Here is a 9,825-nt window from a genome sequence, read left to right as displayed (position 1 = left end):
TGGTAGACTAATTAGTAAAGTTAGGTCACATGGGATTCAGGGTGAGCTTGCCAATTTGATACATTTTTGGCTTAACAGCAGGAGACAGAGGGTGGTGGTGGAGGGTGGCTTTTCAGACTGGTGGCCTGTCACCAGTTGTGCTCCACAGGGATTGGTTGTGGGTCCTCCTTTGTTTGTCATTTATATAAACAATTCAGATGAGAATATAATCACCTCCAACAATTTACACACATCAAAGTCAGACTCACAGGTCTATAGTTCATGGTTTCTCCTAACAACCTTTCTTACACAAAGGTACGACATTAGCTACCCTCCAGTCATCAGGCACCTCACCCATAGTTATAGATGATGCAAATATTTCTATATGGTTAGTAAGTTTGTGGATGACACTAAAATTGGTGATATAGTAGACAGTGAAGAAGGTTTTCTAAGATTACAAAGGGATCTTGATCAAATGAGTTAATGGGCTGGAAAATGTCAGATGGAGTTCAAACTGAATAAATGTGAGGTATTGCACTTTGGTACAACAAACAAGAGTAGGAGTCATACAACTAATGGTAGGGCCTTGGGTAGTGTTGTAGAACAGACAGTCCTAGGGGTGCAGGTACATAATTCTTTGAAGTTTGCGGCACATATTGACAGGATAGTTAAAAAGGCATTTGGCATGCTTGCTTTCATTGCTCAGCCCTTTGAATATAGTTGGGAAGTCATGTTGAGGTTGTACAGGACATTGGTGAAGTCTCTTCTGGAATACTGTGTCCAGTCTGGTCGCCCAGTTATATGAAGGATATTATTAAGTTGGAAAGGGTTAAGAAGAGATTTACCAGGATGTTGCCGAGCATGGAAGGTTTGAGTTATAAAGAAAGTCTGTATAGGCTGGGACATTTTTCACAGGAGCATGGGAGGTTGAGAGGCATTCTTATAGAAGTTTATAAAATAATGATGGGTATAGATAGTTAATGGTAGTTGTCTTTTCTGTAGGATGGGGGATTTCAAGACTAGGGGGCACATTTTTTAAGTGAGAGGAGAAAGATTTAAAAAAAGACATGAGGGGCAATTTTTTTACACAGAGGGTGGTTCACAGATGGAATGAACTTCATGAGGAAGCGGTGGATGTGGTACAGTTACATTTAAAAGACATTTGGGTTAGTAGATGAATAGGAAAGCTTTGGAGGGATATGGGCCAGGGGCAGGCAGGTCGGACTAGTTAGTTTGGGATTATGTTCAGCACGGACTGATTGGACGGAAGGGTCTATTTCTGTGCTGTATGACTCTATGGCAGTTGATAAGAGTTCAGGTGTAGCATGTTACAGAGAGAATGAAGCTTTGGCAAGTTACATGACCCTTCAATAACCAGAGATGTTATGACCTTGGTCAAAAAGAAAAAGGAAGGATATGTAACGTCTAAGAGGATGGGAACTAACAAAGCCCTTGAAGTATATAAGGAAAGTAGGAAACAAATTAAACAAGGAATTAGAAGGGCTAAAATAGGTCATGAAAAGTCATTAGCAAACAGAATTTAAGGAGAATCTCAAGGCATTTTATACATATATAAAAAGCAACAGGATAGCCAGAGAAAGGATTGGCCCACTCATGGACAAGGGAGGGAATCTATGTGTGGAGCCAGAAGAGGCAGGTAACATCCTAAACTAATGCTTTGTATCAGTATTCACCAAAAAGGAATTAGTGGAGAATAATCTCAGGGAAAGGAGCATCAAATTTTTAAGCCAAGTTGCTACTAAAAAGGAAAAGGTGTTGTGCGTCTTAAAAAATATTAAGGTAGATATGTCCCTGGGTCCTGATGGGATCTATCCCACAATATTGAGGGAGGCAAGGGAACTAATTGCTAGAGCATTGGCAGACTTCTTTGTACCCTCTTTAGCCACAGGTGAGGTTCCAGAGGTCTGGAGAATAGCCAATCTTGTCCCATTGTTTCAGGGTAGCAGGGATAATCCAGGATATTACAGGCCTCTGAGTCTCACATTGGTGGTAGGGAAATGATTGGAAAAGATTCTCAGGCAAGATCTATATGCATTTAGAAGCAAATGGGCTTATTAGCAATAGACAGGATGGTTTTGTGTGGGAGGGTCATGCCTCACTAACATGATCGAATTTTTTGAGGAGGTGACAAAGATGACTGATGATGGAAAAGTGGTTGATGTTATCCACATGGACTTCAGTAGAGCCTTTGACAAGGTCCCTCATGGCAGATTGTTACAAAAGGTGAAATTACATGGTATCAGCGGTAAGCTGCCAAAATGAATACAGAACTGGCTTAGTCATAGGAGACAGAGGATAGCAGTAGAAGGATGTTTTTCAGAATGGAGGGTTGTGACTAGTGGTGTTCCACAGGGATCTGTGCTGGGACCTCTGCTGTTCGTGGTCTACATAAATGATTTGGAGGAAAATGAGGCTGGTCTAATTCTTAAGTTTGTGAATGATACAAAGATTAGGTTGCGGATAGTGAGGAGGAGTGTCAGAGGATACAGTAGGACATAGATCAGTTGGAGGCATGGACAGAAAAATGGCAGATGTAGTTTAATCCGGACAAATATGAGGTGATGCATTTTGGAAGGTGAAGTACTGATGGAAATTATACAGTGAATGGCAGAACCTTAGGAGTATTAATTTGCAGAGGGATCTGGATGTGCAGTCCACTGAAAGTGGAGCACAGATAGATAAGGTAGTAAAAAAGGCTGATGGCATGCTAGTCTTCATTGGAAGGAGCATTGAATATAAGATTAGACAAATTATGCCACAGCTTTATAAAAGTTGTTAGGCCACGCTTGCAATATTGTGTACATTTCTTGTCGCCACACTACCAGAAGGATGTGGATGCTTTGGAGAGGGTACAGAAAAGGTTTACCAGCATGTTGCCTGGTATGGGAGATTTTAGCTATGAAGAAAGGTTGGATGGATTGGGTTTCACTGGAATGCAGGAGGTTGAGGGGTGACCTGATAGAATTTTATAAGATTGTGAATGGCATGAATAGGGTAGAAAGTTTGAGGCTTTTCCCAGGGTAGAGGGGTCAATTATGAGGGCACACAGGTTCAATGCGTGTGTGTGTGCCCGCGCGCACGCGTGTGCTGGGGCGGGGGGGGTGAGGGGAGGTGGGGGCAGCAGTTTAAAAAGAGATGTGCAAGGCAAGTTTTTCACTCAAAGGATAGTGAGTGCCTGGAACACACTGCCAGAGGAGGTGGTGGAAGCAGACACAGTAACAGCATTCAAGAAGCACCTGGACGAATACATGAATGGGAAGGGAATAGAGGGATATGGACCCTGTAAGTGAAGACAGTTTTAGTATGGAAGGGCAAGACATGTTGGCACAGGCTTGAAGGGCTGAAGGGCCTGTTCCTGTGCTGTATTGTTATTTGTTCTCTGTTTTAGACATTTCACAATGGACAGATTCTGTTTGATCCATGCATCCTTACTATATTCCTCAATGAAAAATTAGGTTTCCTGTTGTAATAGTTAGTTTCATTATTTTGAGTGTATATACTTCACAAATTCCAGCATATACTCATTATCCAATATATTTTAAGGAGCCACATGTCTGTACTGTAGAAGGTGTGTTCGCCACATCCCTGTTGAGACTTGATAATCTCCTTCCCTTCTGAACAGAGCAATGTATTCTTAACAATTAGTAATTAAGTGATATATCCTGACATGAAAATGGAAGACCTCATTAAGACTGTGAAAAAATGAGGACATAATATGATTTTTAAATAATTCATCCATTTAAAATGTAGAACTCCCAGCTGGAATTTTATCATTTATTCCTTTGGTTCAGTGTCACTTTTGGATTTTTTTTACTGGCAATGATGTCTCCTTCATTATTCTCAAATGCATTTAAACAACAACATACAAAGTGCTAAGTATAGGCATTCCTTCCCAGATTCTGACTCCAATGGATGCCTCAGTTTCTGATGTACAACTATTGCCCTAACAAAGCCTCAGCCATTCTGCCACTACATCATGATTCTTCCACATGTACGTCATCATGCCCAAGAGACTGGTTGCTGTTTCAGCTTCACAAGACAGACAAGAAATGTACAACCTTCTCCTTCAATGCCTTCTCTACAATGCCTTCTTGACATTATTTGGAATAAAATTACATTAAGGTTTTGGAATAGATTTGTAGCTCGGTTGTGGGTGTTGTGGTTGGTTGGTTCGCCGAACTGGTTTGTTGTTCCACAGTCTGCAGAACAACAAACCAGCTCAGCGAGCCAACCAACCACAATAAAATTATTTCAGAGATAGCAGGAACTGCAGATGCTGGAGAATCTGAGATAACAAGGTGTAGAGCTGGATGAACACAGCAGGCCAAGCAGCATCAGAGGAGCAGGAAGGCTGACATTTCGGGTCTAGACCCTTCTTCAGTGTTCAACTGTTGAGACAGAGATAGTAGGAACTGCAGATGCTGGAGAATCCGAGACAACAAGGTGCAGAGCTGGATGAACACAGCAGGCCAAGCAGCATCAGAGGAGGAGGAAGGCTGATGTTTTGGGCCTAGGCTCATCTTCAGAAATGGGGGAGGGTAAGTGGGTTCTGAAATAAATAGGGAGAGGGGGGAGGCGGATAGAAGATGGATAGAGGAGAGGATAGGTGGAGAGGAAACAGACAGGTCAAAGAGGCGGGGACGGAGCCAGTAAAGGTGAGTGTAGATAGGGAGTTAGGGAGGGGATAGGTCAGTCCAGGGAGGAGGGACAGGTCAAGGGGGCGGGATGAGGTTAGTAGGTAGGAGATGGGGGTGGGGCTTGAGGTGGGAGGAGAGGATAGGTGGGAGGAAGGACAGGTTAGGGAGGCGGGGACAAGCTGGGCTGGTTTTGGGATGCGGTAGGGGGAGGGGAGATTTTGAAGCTTGTGAAGTCCACATTGATACCATTGGGCTGCAGGGTTCCCAAGCGAAATATGAGGTGCTGTTCCTGCAACCTTCGGGTGGCATCGTTGTGGCACTGCAGGAAGCCCAGAATGGACATGTCATCTGAGGAATAAAGGGGGAGTTGAAATGGTTCACGACTGGAAGGTGCAGTTGTTTAGAGCGAAACGAGCATAGGTGTTCCACAAAGCGGGCCCCAAGCCTCTGCTTGGTTTCCCCGATGTAGAGGAGGCCACAGCGGGAACAGCAGATACAGTATACCACATTGGCAGATGTGCAGGTGAACATCTGCTTGATCTGGAAAGTCTTCTTGGGGCCTGGGATGGGGGCGAGGGGGGAGGTGTACGGGCAGGTGTAGCACTTCCTGCGGTTGCAGGGAAAAGTGTTTTGCCCCAAAACAGAATCGCCCACGTCCTCACGTACCACCCCACCATCCTCCGGATCCAACGCATCATCCTCCGACACTTCAGCCATCTGCAATCCAACCCCACCACCAAACACATTTTTCCCCACCCTTATCTGCTTTCCGGAGGGACCATTCTCTCTGTGACTCCCTTGTCCACAGCACCTCATATTTCGAATGGGGACCCTGCAGCCCAATGGTATCAATGTGGACTTCACAAGCTTCAAAATCTCCCCTCCCCTACCGCATCCCAAAACCAGTCCAGCTCGTCCCCGCCTCCCTAACCTGTCCTTCCTCCCACCTATCCCCTCCTCCCACCTCAAGCCCCACCCCCATCTCCTACCTACTAGCCTCATCCCGCCCCCTTGACCTGTCCCTCCTCTCTGGACTGATCTATCCCCTCCCTAACTCCCTACGTACACTCACCTTTACTGGTTCCATCCCCGCCTCTTTGACCTGTCTGTCTCCACTCCACCTATCTTCTCCTCTATCCATCTTCTATCTGTCTCCCCCTCTCTCCCTATTTATTTCAGAACCCCCTTCCCCTCCCCCATTTCTGAAGAAGGGTCTAGGCCCGAAACGTCAGCTTTCCTGCTCCTCTGATGCTGCTTGGCCTGCTGTGTTCATCCAGCTCTGCACCTTGTTATCTCACAATAAAATTACATTGGAATATACGTGTGCTTATCTAGCCCATTTCATGTTACAGTAGCTACAGATAACCACTTTCCTTTTAATTCACTCAGGGGATGAGGACACAGCACATCCTCAGTTGCCCTTGAGAAGGTGGCGGTAAGCTGCCTTCTTGATCTGCAGTCAATGTATTGTAGGTAGACCTACAATGTGAGTAAGGAGACAGAACCAGGATTTTGACCCTATGACATTGAAGGATTGGCAATATATTTCCAAGTCAAAATGGTGACTGGATTGGAGATGAAATTGCAGGTGATGTTGAACCCATGTATCAGCTGCCTTTGTCTCTTTAGATGTTAGTGATTGTGGGTTTGAATTTCTGCAGCACACCTTAGAGATGGTACACACTGCTGCGACTGAACATCAATGGTGGAGGGAGTGGATATTTCTGGATATGGTACCAACTAGCAGGCTGCTTTGTTTTGGATGGTGTCAAGCTTCTTGAGTATTGTTGAAGCTGCACTCATCCAGACAGGTGGGGAATACTTGACTTGTGCCTTGTAGATGATAGACAGACTTTGGAGAGTCAGGAGTTGAGTTACTCATTGCAGGATTCCTAGCTTCTGAACCACTTTTACAGCCATTATATTTCAATGGCTACACCACTTCAGCTTCTGTTCAATTGTAACCCCCAGGATGTTGATAGTAGGGGATTTGTTGATGGTAATACCATTTAATGTCAAGTGCTGATGATTAAATTCTCTCTTGATGGAGATGGTCATTGCTGGGCGTTTATGTGGCTGTTACTTGCCATTTTTCAACCCAAGCCTGCTCATTGTCTAGGTCTTGCCGCATTTGAAGATGGACTACTTCAGTATCTGAGGAGTCACAAATGGTGAAGACCATTGTGCAATCATCAGCAAACATCCTTACTTCTGATCTTATGATGGAGGGAAGGTCATTGATGAAGCAGCTGAAGATGTTTGGGCCTGGAACTGAGGAACTCTTACAGAGATGTTCTGGAACTGAGATGACTGACCTCCAGCAACCATAACCATCTTGCTATGTGCCGGATATGACTCCAACCAGCGGAGAGTTTGCCCTAGTTCCCATTGACTCCACTCTTATTAGATCTCCTTTACGTCAAACTCAGTCCTCATGCTTCTTCTGTATGATCATGAACAAACATTTTTTTCATGTTGGGCAATTACACACATTACAATTACAACAATATAATTGTGACTACACTTCCTAAAGGACTCCATCAGCTATAAAATAAAAGGCATGATTGTTACAACCTCAGTAGAGATAGTGATCTGTATTTTTATCAAAGTAAACAAAATTTGAAATTCTGGTTATTTTGCAAGAGAATGAAGTCACATGATTTCACCACTTAAAACCGAAGTCCTTCCTCATAAGGAACTTCAGCTGTTACACTTCTAGGAGCTAGTCAGCTCTCCAGTCAACAACAGCACAACCAATTATAGCACAAATGGAACATATCTGCAGAAATTTCTCAACTCAACCTGAATGGGCTAGACCCACTAAAGTTAGCTTTCAAGGATGGAAATAGCTTCAGAAATTTATTATCATTGTCTGACAGCCTTGGGACCCACTACTTCAATCTTGTTCAGCTTTCTTGTACTGCACCAATGGATTGAACAACTGTTACTACACTGCTTGTGTCATTTACACATTTTGTTCCAGACAGAGGAGGATAGATGATCTGAAACCCCTCTGAAACCCTCAATTGCTCTCACTTAACGCCAATAGTCAGTGTTTTTTTTTGGAACGGAAGGAGTGTAGATTATTCTGGCTTTTGTATCAGGAATATCTAGTTTCTTTACTGGCAAATGTGGACTTGAAAACAAATGCTGGGAGAGTTTTAAGACTTTACAGCCTATACATTCTTAAAAGATAGCATTTTTAAAAAAGCGTTTTCTGCATTTTGCCCAGGTCTTCCCCTCCCTCAGTGGTCGAGAACGCCCTCAACCGTGTCTCCCGCAACTCATCTCTCACACCCCATCCACGCAATAAGAACCAAAAAAGAATCCCCCCTCGTCCTCACGTATCACCCCACCAACCTCCAGATCCAACGCATCATCCTCCGACACTTCCGCCATCTGCAATCCGACCCCACCACCAAAGACATCTTTCCCTCCCCACCCTTATCTGCTTTCCGGAGGGACCACTCTCTCCGTGACTCCCTTGTCTGCTCCACACTCCCCTCTAGCTCCACCACACCTGGCACTTTTCCCTGCAACCGCAGGAAGTGCTACACCTGTCCCCACACCTCCTCCCTCACCCCCATCCCAGGCCCCAAGAAGACTTTCCACATCAAGCAGATGTTCACCTGCACATCTGCCAATGTGGTATACTGCATCCGCTGTACCCGGTGTGGCTTCCTCTACATCGGGGAAACCAAGCGGAGACTCGGGGACCGCTTTGCAGAACACCTACGCTCGGTTCGCAACAAACAACTGCACCTCCCAGTCGCGAACCATTTCAACTCCCCCTCCCATTCCTCAGACGACATGTCCATCCTGGGCCTCCTGCAGTGCCACAACGATGCCACCCGAAGGTTGCAGGAACAGCAACTCATATTCCGCTTGGGAACCCTGCAGCCCAATGGTATCAATGTGGATTTCACAAGTTTCAAAATCTCCCCTCCCCCTACCGCATCCCAAAACCAGTCCAGCTCGTCCCTGCCTCCCTAACCTGTTCTTCCTCCCACCTATCCCCTCCTCCCACCTCAAGCCGCACCTCCATCTCCTACCGACCAACCTCATCCCGCCCCCTTGACCTGTCCGTCCTCCCTGGACTGACCTATCCCCTTCCTAACTCCCTACCTACACTCACCTTTACTGGCTCCATCCCCGCCTCTTCGACCTGTTTGTTTCCTCTCCACCTATCCTCTCCTCTATCCCTCTTCTATCCGCCTCCCACTCTCTCCCTATCTATTTCAGATCCCCCTCCCCCATTTCTGATGAAGGGTCTAGGCCCGAAACGTCAGCCTCTCTGCTCCTATGATGCTGCTGGGCCTGCTGTGTTCATCCAGCCCTGCAACTTGTTGTCTCTCATTCGTCAGAAGGTCGTGGACCAACCACGGCCTTCAGAGGCAAGAACGGAGGGTCATGTGGTTTTCGGCGACCAATGAATTCTTAACGATTGCCGATCGCCCTGCCCCTTATAGTGACGCAACCATCTGCAGCCAATAAGATTGCGGTGAAGTGGTGACTGTCGCATCTTTATTGGCGGAGGTTTATCCTCTGTCCGTTTCTCTCACTGGAGACTGTTAAAGGAACAGCCACCAGGCTCTGCTGTAGCCCATTACCCACAATATCAAGCCTGGCTGCAGTTTCAATAGGACGGGATTCCAACAGTTTGATATTGCAGAATCAGATGTGTTATATACGATAACATATTTTGTCCCGGCTGATATACAGCAGCATCGGGAGGAATCCACGGTTGAAATGAAGGGCTTTTATTGGCTGTAACTGAAGTAGCGTTTTCAAGGAACTATAACCCTGTAAAAGGAAATGAAGCGAGAAAAACACTCCGGAAATTTGAGAAAATTTTTGTGTTTATTGAGGATTTCTTGCAAGTTCTGCGGTATTATAGAGTCCCTACCGTATGGAAATGGGCTATTTGGACCAACACCGACTGGTGGCTTAGTGGTTAGCACTGCTACCTCACAGCACCAGTGACCGGGGTTCAATTCTACCTTCGCGCGACTGTCTGCTCGGGTTTCTTACTACACCCCCCAAGATGCGCAGGCTAGGAGGATTGGCTCTGCTAAATTGCCCATAGTGTTCAGGGATGTGTAGATTAGGTGTGCCAGCCATGGGAAATGTAGGGTTACAGGGAAAGAGTAAAGGGATAGGTCTGAGTAGAAATAATGTCAAAGCTAGG

This window comes from Rhincodon typus, chromosome 18, assembly GCF_021869965.1.
Source record: "Rhincodon typus isolate 14 chromosome 18, sRhiTyp1.1, whole genome shotgun sequence".
Taxonomy (NCBI): domain Eukaryota; kingdom Metazoa; phylum Chordata; class Chondrichthyes; order Orectolobiformes; family Rhincodontidae; genus Rhincodon; species Rhincodon typus.
Note: the sequence above shows the minus strand (reverse complement) of the source record.